At 35.0% G+C, this 14,882-nt stretch overlaps 1 pseudogene; it reads right to left on the bottom strand.

Moving 5' to 3' along the window:
* Nucleotides 1–10,594: 10,594 nt before the first annotated feature.
* On the bottom strand, nucleotides 10,595–11,517 carry LOC144457653 (olfactory receptor 14A2-like; annotated as a pseudogene).
* Nucleotides 11,518–14,882: the final 3,365 nt, after the last annotated feature.

Consider the following 14,882-nt stretch of genomic DNA (forward strand, 5'->3'; position numbering starts at 1 on the left):
ATATTTATATATGTATATCCTGCTCCCTTCCCCCTAAAATAGCCTATAAGGTATTTGAAGGCAAGGATTGTTTTGAGTTTTGTCTTTGTATCCCTAGAACAATGATTGATCTAAAATAAGAACTTGAATAATACTTGTTGATTGATTGGAGTCAGCCTTTAAGTGATTTTTTTCAGTAAAAGGCCTTAAGGGGCATTTGGAATAGTTAGAGTGCCCCATCATATAATCCCAAACTTCCTGAAATGATTAATTTTACTGTTTTAGAGTACCTGAAATTTTCCTACCTCTTTAAAGATAGCTAAGTTGGATTGTGGTTTTTAATTTTTTTTTTTTTTTTGCACTGGTTGAGATCAGGTGTCAGAATGAATATTTTGAAGGAATTGAGAAAGGCTGTATAACTTTGAAAGTGGAGACAGCATGAATAAAGTTAGTCCTAAGTGGGTAGAGTGATAAATGGGGGGAATGGAGCCAATTCTGAAGTCTGACCAGGTAGCAAGGGAGCAACATAAGGGATTTGTACTATTAGAGGGTAGAGAAGAGAAGGTGCTAAAATTTAGGAGAGAATAAATTGGAAGTGGGAAGATCTCTAAATCAGTCCTCTTCACCTTCTCTTCAATATTTCTTACACTTTGCCCTATTTTGAAGCCTGAGACCTTGTTTACAATCACAATATAAGTTGTCATATTACTCTCTACATTTACTCATATGGTCTTTCATATTTCTTGTCATTTCAGATCGATGGCAGACTGACTTTTTATAATCTTAGTCATAAAGATACTGTTGCATATATAGTTTCACAAGAGAAAATGGAAGTTCATACCTTGTAATCCATTTATTTCTTCAATCCATTGCTTAAGGGTCAGACCATGAGATCTCCATACATTATCCAATATGATTATGTGGAGGTGGAATAATTCTTCAAAATTGGAGGAGATTCATATACCCAATTGTTACACTAAGCGGAAACAAAAAATTCTGCTGACCCTTTCTCTAATTTCTTGTCCCAGTATGACCCCACCATTTCCTAGACTCACTATAAGTTTGCTGGAGTACATAGCCTTAGTGTCTTAGGTATGATTAATACTTTTTTTTTCCACTTTGGTTGTAGCATTTAAAGTATCTGTAAATAATCAAGTTTCTTAGAACCCACTCAGTTCTTCTGATGTTGAAATACTTGCCATACGCTTGCATCATTTTATTTTCCTTTAGGGGTGTAAGACCTGTACTTTTTGGGCATCCTCAGAGGATGAAAGAGCTGGAGTTCTCTAGAGTGTTCCTACAGCCATTCTGTGTCATGGGCCCTAAGTCCCCAAGTAGCTCAAGCTCCTGAACCTACTGCCAGCTTATTTGTATGACTCCTGGTGAGTGTGGAATATTTTAGGATTCAATCATCCCTAGATCCTAGGCCTCATGTTGATAAAAAACCATAAATATCCAAATGTTTATTTGATTAAATTTAAAATTCATTTTATTCCTTGCCAAACCCCTCAAATTCATGTTCCATGGAAAATTACTAATTAATTGCCCACTCCCATAAAAAGAAATAATCCCAGGAACAAAATGCATACCTTTGTAAGTGTTAGGAAAGTTTACAGAGAAGAATGATTGTTACTGATACCATACATATATTGTTATTGTTTATAATTTTTAATTTGTCAAAAGAAAGACATAGTTTTTTTTAACTTCAATTAGTTGACACATTTGTTGTCTTTGCATCCCCAGTTCCTGGTATATAGTACACACTTATCATGTCATAGAAAGGAGTCATGATATCATCAACTTCATTTCTTTTGACAGTCAGATGGAAAGCTCTTACAGATGTTTTACTAAATGAAATACCCTCATGAATACCATGTCATGCAGCTGTATCAATTCCCTAAACTCCTTGTTACTTTTCTTTTTGCTGGATTATTCATAGAACACTTTTCACACAAAATGCTTTTCTCCATTATCTTTCCCTATGTACTCTAAACTACTTTTCCCTTTGCATCCTTGATGTACTATTCCTTCATGTGCCAACCCTTTTATTCCTCTGCTTTTTTTTTAATTCTCTGAATAATGTTGCTCTCTATCTATATTCTTGTATTGGGATTTGTTCCATAAAATTTCAATTATATATATATGAAGCCAAATTTTCCACTTGAATTAAGACTATGCCACCAGTAACTCAGAACAGCCATTTTGAAATGCAAATTTATTGTCAACTGGAGAACTAACTCTCAAATAACCTCTGTTTCTTATGGTCTGTTTTACTACCTTTTTATGAAGAAGGAAGAATGGAGAATAACTCCCTTCTGGATTCTGATTAATCTTGCATAAGTAAAAATACCCATCTGTCTCCAGGCAGCTAAATGGTACAATGGATATGGGGGTATAATTTATAGAGTCCCAGGCCTGGAGTCAGAAAGATCTGAGTTCAAATTTGACCTCAGACCCTTACTAGCTGTGTGACCCTGGGTAATTCATTCAACATCTGTTTGCTTCAATTTCTCATCTGTAAAATGGGGATAATAATAGCACCTACTTCCCAGAATTGTTGTGAAGATCAAATGGGATAATACTTATAAAATGCTTAGCAGTTTAGCTTAGCTCATAGCAAGTGCTATATAAATGTTAGTCATTATTATTATCTATGCTCATATACTCACAAAATACATCAAAAGAAATTCATGAAAGACCCATTGCTCTCATTAAGGATATGCAGAAATAAACTTGTGCTTTAATAGAATGCATTATCTGTTTCCTCCATTCACAAATACTTGGATATTTTGGACATTGCAATTATTGAGGGTCACTGTGTGAGTCTATGACTGGCCTTGCAGGTAGCTGTTTTCTCTATACCCATAACTTTTTTTTTTGATAATGGGAAGTCTAGTAAAAAAATCGCTTTTAAAATAACAGGATTATAACTGAAAAATTAGATTAAACTTATAAAAAGAAAGCAACATTCCTATTTGTACTGTTATATAACATAATAGAAATTGTATATTCATATATAATTATATAATATAAATTAATAAAATATATTATTTGTAATAGTAGAAAGATATGTTATATTTATACACACTTGAAATTGGGCAATTTGATATAAATACCTCTATTTTAAAATCTCCTTTATGTAGGTGTATCATATGATTTATATAATATAAATTAATAAAATATATTATTTGTAATAGTAGAAAGATATGTTATATTTATACACACTTGAAATTGGGCAATTTGATATAAATACCTCTATTTTAAAATCTCCTTTATGTAGGTATATCCTCCCATGATTTTAAACACCTTTTGTTCACAGGGACTTAGCTGAATAACTTTAAGCATGCTTCTGCGTAGGTATCTACTTTCTGCCACTGTGGATATAGGGCTGCACTATCTATGGAGAAAAACAAGAATAAACTAGCAAGCAAAAGAATGTCTTTTCTAAATGTAGTTACAGCATACTGTTAATCATGTTATGAGGTGAGAACAGTTTTCTTGTTCAGTTCTTATTCTTACTCTCCAAAATAGGGTTCTACAATAAAATGTTTCTTAAATTCGTATGAGCATGTCACATATCTGACTTAATCACCGTATGACTGCATTTTGCCCCCAATATAAGAACAAATGAACCATATATCTCAGGGTAATGAAAGGATTATTAGAAAAAGGAGTGATGAGCAGACGTTACAGTTTGGTTCAATGTAAGGAAAACTAGAACTTTGCAAATGTGGAATGGGTTGTTTTTTGCATCAGCGTATTTTGCCTCACTGAAATTCCTCAAGTGAAAATTGGATGACCATTGATTGTGGATATTTTAGATGTAGTTCAAGTTCAAATGAAGGTTATTGACATCTATCTCAATATTGAGTTTCTGTGCTTTTGTTTTAAGTTTGAACGTAAAGTCAAGAGACCATAACCCTTTTGAAAAAAAAAGTATTTATTTGGAAATAACATATTTGACATTTCTTCTATTAATTTATGGGATTCATGGAATAATAGAAAAATTAATCTGACACAGTATTTGAGTTGACTCTTCTACTTATTGTAGAACTTGAAAAAGTTTGGTTTTCTTAATTATGAAATGGCAGTAATAATACCTTTCCTAACTTCTATTAGGATTATTGAGATCAAATATAGGAATGCAAAAATACTCTAACTATGGTAAAGCATGTAGCCATGTAAAGTGCCTTTGGCCACTTTTCCAGGTATATGTATTTCAAAAATTGTATTTATTAGTATGATCTGGATCCTCTGAAAGTCAGAATTTTAAATAGCAATACACTTTGGCATTTGATATCACATACACACATGTAGATAAGTATTAAAATATGTGTATAATAATAGAATATTTTATATTATATATGCGTATAAACCACATATATGTGTATATACACACCAACACATATAAAAATAATACACATTTGTGTGTGCGTGTGTGTAGCCCAGGCTTTTCTTGAGCATGCTTTGCTTCAGTGGAGCTCACTGTATCCTCCTACCATGCTGATTTGGTCACCTCCTTTGATTGGCTGCCTGAATCCTTAAAACTGGAGAGACTGAGCAGTTTGCTCTCTTTTCAGCTATACTCTTTCCCCATCTTTTCTGCTATGCTCACCTCCTTTGATTGGCTGCCTGAATCCTTAAAACTGGAGAGACTGAGCAGTTTGCTCTCTTTTCAGCTATACTCTTTCCCCATCTTTTCTGCTATGCTCTTTCAGCAACTTATCTGATGTGCCTAGTGTGGTATCCCCTCTCTTTTTCTCTCTGTTATATTCCAGCTCCTAGGAATGGGTCTGGGAGGTGTTTGTTTCTGTTCTGTGTTCTCCTCAGTTTCATGTGCTGGAGGCAATCCCCATAGATCAGGGAGTTTGAGCCTTGGTGACCTTGAAGCCAGGATTACAGGTGAGATAGTCTCACTAACCCTGTCAGCATGGAAACCTTGAGAATCCAGGGTACCAATACTTGAGCTTGAGGGTAGTTTTGGCCTTGGAAATGGGGTTGTGCTCTACGGGAAATGAGCTAAGTCATGAACCTAAAAAACCTCTCCTATTCCACAGAGATCGAAGTAGTGGTGAAGGTACAGGGGGATTATGCCTCCCATGTATTTAGGAATAAGTTTGTATATTTGTTAATTATATATTTGTAAACATATATTTGGAAGGAAATATTCCTTTGAAAAAGCTTCACTCTGTTATTTATATACATATATACATGCATACACACAAGAATCTATCTACTCTATTTTATGATCATTGGAGCAACTTGGTTTTTAATCCCTCTTAAAAGGGTTTCTTGTATATGAGCTTCTTCAGAGAAGTCTTTATATACTTGCTCATCAGGTTATAGACGACAGGGTTCAGAATTTGGGGCACTACTATATAGAACATAGGCAACAACAGATCTAGAACTGAGTCAGAGTCCCAAGTTGGCTTTAGATAAGTAATGACAGAGGTTATCATAAAAACCATGAAAATGAAGAGGTGAGGTAGACAAGTAGAGAAAGCTTTTGTTTTGAACCTCTGCAGTTGTAATCTGTAGCACAGTTGAGATGATGTGAAAATATTTGCCATGAAAATAAAGTATAATATTAAAAAATAGTTACAGTAGTCATGATCATATCAACTGCATTAAACACACACACACACACACACACACACACACACAAGATCCTGAGTAGAAGGGACATTACAAAAGAACTTGTGGATATCCTTTGAGCCATAGAAAAGCAAAGAGAATTTACAGTCCTTATGTAGCCCCAATCACAATTTCCCTGAACCAAGAATCAGCTGCCATTCTCACACATAGCTCTCATCATGAGGTCTTCATGTTCAGGGCTGGCAGATGGCCAAATAGTTGTCATATGACAATGATGTGAGGAGAAAATTTTTGATACTGAAAAGAAAATTACTAAAAGAAGCTATAATATACACCCTAAGAAAGAGATTGAGAAGCTATAGCAAAGATCTGAAAAGGACAGGTTGTTCAGGGAGAAGTACACGAGGGTATGGAGGTGTCCATCTATGGTGATGAAGGTGAAATTGAGCAGGCTCCCCTTCAAAGCCATCAGATTAATAAGAAGAACATGGCATGTAAAGCTTGAATCTCGAAGATGTTGAAAAAGTCCATGAAGAGGAATCTTGTTACTATGGTGAGGTGGGCCATGCTGGGGGGTTCTCTTAACTGTCTGTTCAGAGAAAAGAAACAGATGCCAAATGATCTAGCCAAGTGTGCTAGGTGTCAAGAGACCTTAAGTCAGGCCCACTGTATGAAATTGGGTAAATCAAAATCCCTCTGTCTCTTTCAGTTATCTCATTTGTCAAATGAAGGAGCTGATCTAGATCAGAGAATCTTAACATGAGTTTCACAAAGTTGTTAATAAATTTTTTGATGATTGCATTTTTGTATATTTGGTTTCCTTTGCAATCCTATGTATTTTTATGCACTTAATAAAGTGGTTGTGAGGAGTTCACAGGTTTTACCACGCTGCCCAAGGGGCTCATTACACAAAAAAATTTCAGATTTACTGAAGTAGATAATCTTTAAAGGATGTTCTAGATCTCAAAGGATCTGTGAATTTCTGAATAATATCATTACTTTGAAAACTATTATTATAATAGCAATATCTTTCAACCTTTCATGGATTATATCAATTATTCATTACAAGAATATGTGAGGTAGGAAGTTCAAGTAGAATGATTACAATTTTATAAAAAAAAGGTGCTGAGACTCAGAGAAATGTTACTTTCTAGTGGTTACACAAAGATATTAACCTTGGCTCCTAATTCCAAGGCTGACCTGAAACCTCCTCCAATGAACAAATGATTATCTTCCCATTCTTCAAGAATGGTAATTGCAAACTGGATTTGTGTTTTTGTTATTGTTATTCAGTGATTTCAGTCATATCTAACTCTTCCTGACCCCATTTAGGGTTTGCTTGGCGAAAATGCTGGAGTGACTTGCCATTTACTTCTTTAGCTCATTTTATAGATAAGGGGGAATATAAACAGCAATTGTTTCTGTTCTGGCCAGAAACTCTGAGGTTCTTCCACTCCATACTGATTCTTTTGTGAAGGCAAACTAGGCCATCTTTTGCCTTAATTCCCATCTAGGCTTTAATCACTGAATAGGTGTTGCCTCAGGCAAACTTAGATCTGAGAAAGCCAAGGCCACATTGCCTCTGGGGCCGTTGCCAGCCATCCTGACTTATGTCTTGCTACTGGATGCTGAAGATTCTGGAGGAGAGAGTGAGGCTGATGACTTTGCACAGCCCTGCTTCACTTAAATCCAATTCACTTGCAAGTCCACATCACTCTGTTGATATCATTGGTCCTCTTCAAGAACAAAGGACAAATGATAATAACAATAAATGAGGGACTAAGGCAAACAGAGTTAAGTGACTTGCCCAGAGTCACACAGCTAGTAAATGTCTGAGGCCAGATTCGAACCCAGGAAGATGAGTTTTCCTGATTTCAGGCCTTGCACTCTATCCTCTGTGCCACCTAGCTGCCCAGATGACTGTCATCAAGACAGTCCTTTTACTCCTCTCAGATTGATTTTCTACCTACTTTTCACGTTGGCTGTTCCCAATCTTTCTTTCTCTCCTTAACTTTCCACAGTATCCCTCCCACCACTTATTTGACTGAAGACTTAATTTCATTCTCCATTTAGAAAATACTAGTCACTCTTAATGAGCTACTTCTTTTCAACTTTTTTTTAAAGCTTATTATCTCCCATTCTCTGCTCCTTCATTCTGTTCTTTGCTTAAGAGGGAAGGTAGCATTTCTTTCAGGGCAGAGGCACAATCCAGGCAAGGGTGATGAGAACCTGGACTAAGGTGAACCTAAGAGCTTTACAAATAATAGCTAATAATAGAGCATCACTCCAGCTTCCAGCCCACCTCCTATAGTCACCCTTTAGGGAATAACTGGATGACTTGTTAAAATCTGATCTTACAACTGCAACTACTACCTCTTCATTAGCCTTAGCTATAGATGACTTAGCAAAGAAAGTCATCTGTGGTGTCAAATTATGTAATATCAGAAATGGATATGGTTTTATCATTGGAAATAGAATTAAAGCATACTTTGCCATCAGTTTGCTATCTCATCTTGAGGATTGCTGGGCATTCCAATTTTTCTTACAGCAAGTACCTTTATGATATGTTATAATCCCTTATTAGAAGATGAGCCCCTTGCGAGAAGGGATTTTGTAGGAGTGATATAAGGAATCCTCTATTTTCCTTTCATGAACTCAAGTTAACAACTATTTTTAGTCAGTGGCTAATAACCTGGGGTCAGAGAGGTTACCAGCGTCTCGTGTTTTATCACCATTATTCAAATTTATATGTATCAAACACAGAACAATACTAGGAAAGCAAAAAGATAGCTCAATGCAACATTCACACATCCTAGTGAAGTTAGGTGAAGAAGACTGGTATATGTGACTGGGTCTCAGATAAATAGTGAGAGTTAAAAATACTGTGAAGTCTTTCCCCACCTCAAACCCCACCTTGTATTCTTTCTGATAAGTGACATACTCTTGTTCAGGTGCATGAAGTATTTCACAGCAACTTTCTCCACCACAACTTCACTAATTCATCTTTATGGATCAATTCAAGGGAAGGCAGTATGTATTTGATTGTCCATTTCTGATCTTTTAATCTACCATTTGCTTTAATGATACTTTGCATTTTTCCCATCTTCCCCAAATTTCTGCTTTAATATTTCTAGTGTTTAACTTATCTGGTCATGAGACAAGGGCTTATCTATTGCCTTGTTTCTCAATTCCACCCTTTGATATTTTGTACATTGCCATTCTTAGAGGACCACTATGTCTATCCAATACTACTTCTATAGTTGACTGTTTTCCATAAATCCATCACTGTTTTTGTAACTGGAAGCCTAGTCAAGGAGTGTCATTACATCAGCTCAATAACGTAAGAAAATACAACTACAACAACAAAGATGTTACTAAACATTTATAAAGAAAGAATCTTATATCTATCTGGTTATCACTCTTTTACATCGTAGATAATATAATATTATTATATAAATTATAGATTCATACGTAATAATATTTACCATAAATTAACATAGTATTATGCATAATATAAGGAATAGATAATAGGCAGGTATGTATATACTGGAACATTGACAACCTAATACAAATAAATATAATTTTTCTTAGTTAAAATATGCCCCTCCCAAAGACACATATTTATTTGAGCACTTATTTCAACACCTGGACTCAGCTGAACAACATCAAGCATGGCCTGGCATGTATACTTTCTGCTAATATGTACATGAGGCTGTAATCTCTAGGAAACAAACTAGTGGAGCAGAAGAATGTTTTTTTTTCTTTTACCATTACATCACATAGACATCAAGTCACAGTGGTCGGGTTCGTTACTGTCTTACATTTAAATTGGGGTTCTGCATATCAAATGTATCTTAAATTTTTCTGATCATAAAAATCAACTGACTTGGTCATTCATCTGTGTATAATTTACACCCCAGTAGTAGAAACCCAAATGAACTACATCTTAAGGTAGTCGAAAGTCTGGTGAAATATAGGAGCAGTGGGCAGAAGTTGCACATAGCCAATGTTTGGTGAATGAAAGGAAAAAATCCCAACAATTAGAACTTTGCAAATGTGGAAATGTTGTTGGTTAGTCTATTAGTCATGTCTGACTCTTTATGACTCCATTTTTTTTAGTAAGATACTAGAGTGGTTTGTTATTTCCTTTTTCAGTTCATTTTATAGATGAGGAACTGAGGCAAATGGGGTTAAGTGACTTACCCAGGATCACACAGCTAACAAGTGTCTGAGGCTGGATTTGAACTCAGATACTCCTGACTACAGGCCCAGCACTCTATGCATTGTGTCATCTAGATGTCCCACAAATATGGAATGCATGAGGTTACTCTGCTTCACTGAAAGTCCTTATATAAAGTTTGAATGATCGTGAATTTTGGATATTTTAGATGTCTATGAAATTCCAGTACAGGTAAAATTAGATGACCTTTAATATCCCTCCCAATAGCAAATTTTTGTAATTTTATTTCATATTTAAAGATAAAATCAAGAGTCTACCGCTTTTTTTGGAAAGGAAAGCACTTTTTTGAAAATAGTATATTTGAAAGTTCTTCCATTAATTTATGTCTACTGTTTACTTAAGAATTGACCACATGGCATAATAGAAAAAGTAATCTGACTTAAGAACAGATTAAACATTGAGTCAGGACTCCACCATTTATTGATGATCTTGATAAAGTTTAGTTTCCTTAACTAAAAAATTACTCCTTTAAGTTATTGAAGAAATTTAATACTGAAATTAGAAAGTACTATGGACATATAATGTACTTTTGGTGGAGACTTTTAAAATGATGTTTATTAGTATACTGAAGGTACTATGGTAGTCAGCATTTTAAAACTCATGAGGCTGACATAAACACATAAGCAAGAAATTTAAGTCAATAAACACATGAAGAGTAGAACTGATATATATGTGAACACACATATACACACGTTATACACATATACTTATGTAAGCACACACATATGCATACCAACATATACATCATGAAAAAAGTATTAAGTGTCCTAAGAAATGTTTCTAGGCTATTAACTTTTTCGAAGAAGTTTTTATGTCATTATTCCTCAGGCTATAGATGGTGAGGATTAGGGTTAGAGTCGCCATTATATAGAACACAGACAACAATAGATCCAGAACTGAGTCAGAGTCCTAAGGTGGCTTTAGATAAGCCTTGATCCTGGTTGTAAGAAAAACCATGAGAACAATTAAGTGGGTGAAACAAGTGGAGAAGTTTTTTGATTGACTTCTGTGGTTGTCAAATTCAGCACAGTTGAGAAGATGTGATCATAATAAATTGCTATGGAAATACAACAGAATATTCCTAAACCAGTCACCATATCCATAGTCACAGCAACTGCAATCTATATATTGGAGCAAGAGATTCTGAATAAGGAAGAGACATCACAAAAGCAAAACAAAACAAAACAAAAAAGCTAGTGGATCTCTTTGGAGCCATGGAAGGGCAAAAGGAACATACTACCTGAGTACAAGGACCTCAAAAGACCTCCTGTGAGCCAGAATTCTGCCATGCGTATACAAACACCTCTGCTCATGGTGACTTCATATTGCAGGGGCTGGTAAATGGCCACATATTGATCATGAAATACCACTGTGAAGAGAATAATCTCTGATGTGCAAAGAAAATCACTAAAAAAAGGTTTAATATGCATCCCAAGAAAGAGATGGAACAGTTGCCAATGAGGGAGTTGGCAATGAATTTGAGGATAAGGACAGAAATAAGGCAAAGATCTAAAAAGGACAAGTTCTTCAGAAGAAGTACATGGGGGCGTGGAAGTGCCCATTGGGAGAGATGAGGGTGAAGATGATCAGGTTCCCCATCATAGGTAGATCAATAAAAAAGGCATGGTGTATAAGGCCTGTATCTCACAGGTGTTAGAAAAGCCCATGAGGAAGAATTCTGTCATTATGGTGAGGTTGGTCATGTCCTGGAGGATTCTCTTGAATGACTGACAGACAAAAGAAACATGAAAAATGATGAGAAGAACACTTGGTGTGCTGGGCATCAGAAAACCTCTTTTCAGGCTTGCTGTATGACCTTGGGCAAAGCACGATAGCTTTGTCAGTTTTAAAATGAGTGGCTGGTATTAGATGAATGGGCCTATCAGGTCTGTGAATTTGCTTTTTAGAAAAAAAATGTTTTATTGACTTTATTTTGTGTCATGGGCCCCTTTGGCTGCACTGAAGCCTGTGGGACCATTCTCAGAATAATGTTTTTAAATAAATGAAATGAAAAACATAAGATTACTATATATATACATATATATATACATATATATATATATATACATATATACATATATACACACATACATACATACATACATGTATACATACATACATACATACATATTTATATATATAAAATTTTATTTTTTCCAATTACATGTACAGAGAGTTTTCAACATTCATTTTTTTTGTGACGTTTTGAGTTCCAATTTTTTTCCCTTCCCCCTATCCATGACATCAAGCAATCTGGTATAGTTTATACATGTGCAATCATGGAAGCATATTTCCACATTAGTAATGTTGTGAAAAAATAAATAGAACAAAAGGGAAGAGTCACCAGAAAATAACAAGGAAGTGAAAATAGCATGCTTCAATCTGCATTCAGACTCCATAGTTCTTTCTCTGGATCTAAATGGATAGCATTTTCCATCATGAGTCTTTTGGAATTTTCTTGGATCATTGTATTGCTGAGAAGAGCTAAATCATTCATAGTTGATCACTGTACAATGCTGCTGTTACTATGTACAATATTCTCCTGGTTCTGCTCACTTCATTCCACATCAATTCACACAAGTCTTTCCAGGTTTTTCTGAAGTCTGCTTGCTCATCATTTCTTGTAGCACACTAATATTCCGTTACATTCATATGCCACAACTTGTTCAGCCATTCCCTCAATTCCAATTCTTTGCTACCATAAAAAGAATTGCTATAAATATTTTTGTACATGTGGGTCCTTTTCCCATTTGTGTGATCTCTTTGGGATACAGTCCTAGTAATGATATTGAAGTATCAAATGATATGCGCAGTTTGGTATATAATTATAAATTTAAAGACATCATTCTCAGAAATGGGCCTGGAGGATTTAACAGATTGCCAAAGTAGCCCATGATACAAAAAAGTTAAAAATCTCTAAACTAGATGGTTTTTGAGGGCTGGTTTACATTTCAAAGAATCTCTGTACATATGAGCAGTATCATCACCTTGAAAAAGATGGTAATTAAAGTTAAATCTCTTTACATATAAGATCTCTTTACAAGTTTAAGGATTAAGAAGCATATTAATCACAAGAACACTTTTAGCTAGATACTTCAAGTTGCATTATTACCATTTTATACCAAACATTACTGAGGTTCAGGGAAGTTATATGCTTTCCTGTGGTCACATCAGGGACCAGAATTTTGACCCCAATTCCTAGGCTGATGTGAAAGTCCAGATTCTTGTGCTGAGGCAAATCTGAACTTACTTTTTCATCAAAAAGTGGTTGTCTTTCCATTCTGAAAATACTGATAGTAACATGTATATTCTCTAGCAATTTTAAATGAATTCCACTGTTCAGAATGGATATTCAAATGAAGATATTTTGATACCATGATTAGTCCAGCAGAATAGAAATGTTATACAGATAAGGACAATGGAACAGATTTCATACTTACTTAACCCATTTAATTTAATATGTTCCTTTGACACAAAATTATCCCATTACTAATTCTAGAGCAGTTATCCTATGCAAATCTTTACTCAACTGGAGAACTTACTCAGGGGCCATGCCTATCCGTGGTAGATCTCTTCCACTATCTTAGTATAAAAAATGCAACTTGGGGAATAAACTTCCCACCCCCATTCTTATTTCTTTTACTGAGTTAAAATAACTGTCCTCATACTCATGAATTACATTCTAAGGTGTGGCTTCTAGACCCATTGCTTTCAGTTAGCCCATATAGAAAAAAGGCTTGTACATTTGGAATTGGACAAAGGAAAATTACAAAGAAGAATGGATCAATAATATTTATCAATAAACATTTATGAAGTGTCTATTCTGTGCAAATCTCTGCTGTTAACCCAGATAGTTTAAAAAAGATTAATCATCTCTAGTTAAAGGCCTCAAACTGCTTCAAATCTCCCAGGAGAATAAGAAATTAATGTAAATAATTATGATACAAAGTAGAGTGGAGAAATTTATTGGAGGAGAACAAAGAGTTTACTTCTAACTGGCAGGATCAAGAACAGCTTCATGTTGTATGGAGATTATAAGGTGCCTCATAGAGGGTAAGTAGGGTTTGATCAGGCAGAAATATGTGTGATTTTAAAAAATACACAGAACTACAGACTGCTATTATGATTCCTTTACATTTCTAAAAATTTCCACATTTTTGCATTCATTATTCTTCCTATATTTATTATTTTTTATTAGGGTCTCCAATTCCTTCACCCCTCATTATTTTCCCTGGAATTCTCTCCTATTCTGACAATATTTTCTCCTTCTCAATTGTGCCCCTATAGTTAACCAATTCCATTCAATACTTTTTTTGTGCTCTTGAATCACTTGCTTCTTTGTTTTATTGCAAAACACACATTGCCAACTTACAACTCTGGATTACTACTATGATCAGTCTCCTCTAATCATATTTATCTGTTGCTGAATAGAACTAGCCACCTTCACTAAACTATGCTGCCTGGGTCAATACTCATTTCAGTTATTTAGACTAAACTGGTCTCTCACTTCAGTAAGGCGGTACTTTTATTTCTCTTAAATTAATTCTCTGTCCCACTAACACACATGGGCTGCTCATATCCTTCTTTTCTCTCCTTACACCTTCCATACCATCCCTTCCACAATGTTCGTGGGTGAGACTTCATTTCACAGTTCACTTAGGAAACAGAGAACATTCTTGTTGCGCTACTTTCCCCCTTCTTTTCAACTCACAGTTCTCTGATATTATTCCCCCATTCTTTTCTCCTTTACTCTAGTCTCTGATGAAGAGGTGAGGTAGTTTTTCTTCTAAAAAAAAATGAAACTCTTTATGTGTTCCCTTGATCTCATCCTCTTCTAATAATATTGTTTCCATTATAATCTCTTCTCTCCCTCTATTCTTCCATCTTTCCCTTTCTACTAGTTTCTTCTTTGCTGTTTACAAAAATGCCTAAATTTTCCTCAGCCTTAAAAAACCCTTCATTAGATCCTATAATCTTCAGCAATCTATCCTTAAGTAGATCTCTTCCCTTTTTCAACCAAAGTCCTAAAAAAATACTGTCTATACTTTTCAATTCTGTTGCCTTTCCT

This window comes from Phascolarctos cinereus, unplaced genomic scaffold (genome assembly GCF_003287225.1).
Source record: "Phascolarctos cinereus isolate Bilbo 61053 unplaced genomic scaffold, phaCin_HiC Scaffold_5;HRSCAF=322, whole genome shotgun sequence".
Classification (NCBI taxonomy): domain Eukaryota; kingdom Metazoa; phylum Chordata; class Mammalia; order Diprotodontia; family Phascolarctidae; genus Phascolarctos; species Phascolarctos cinereus.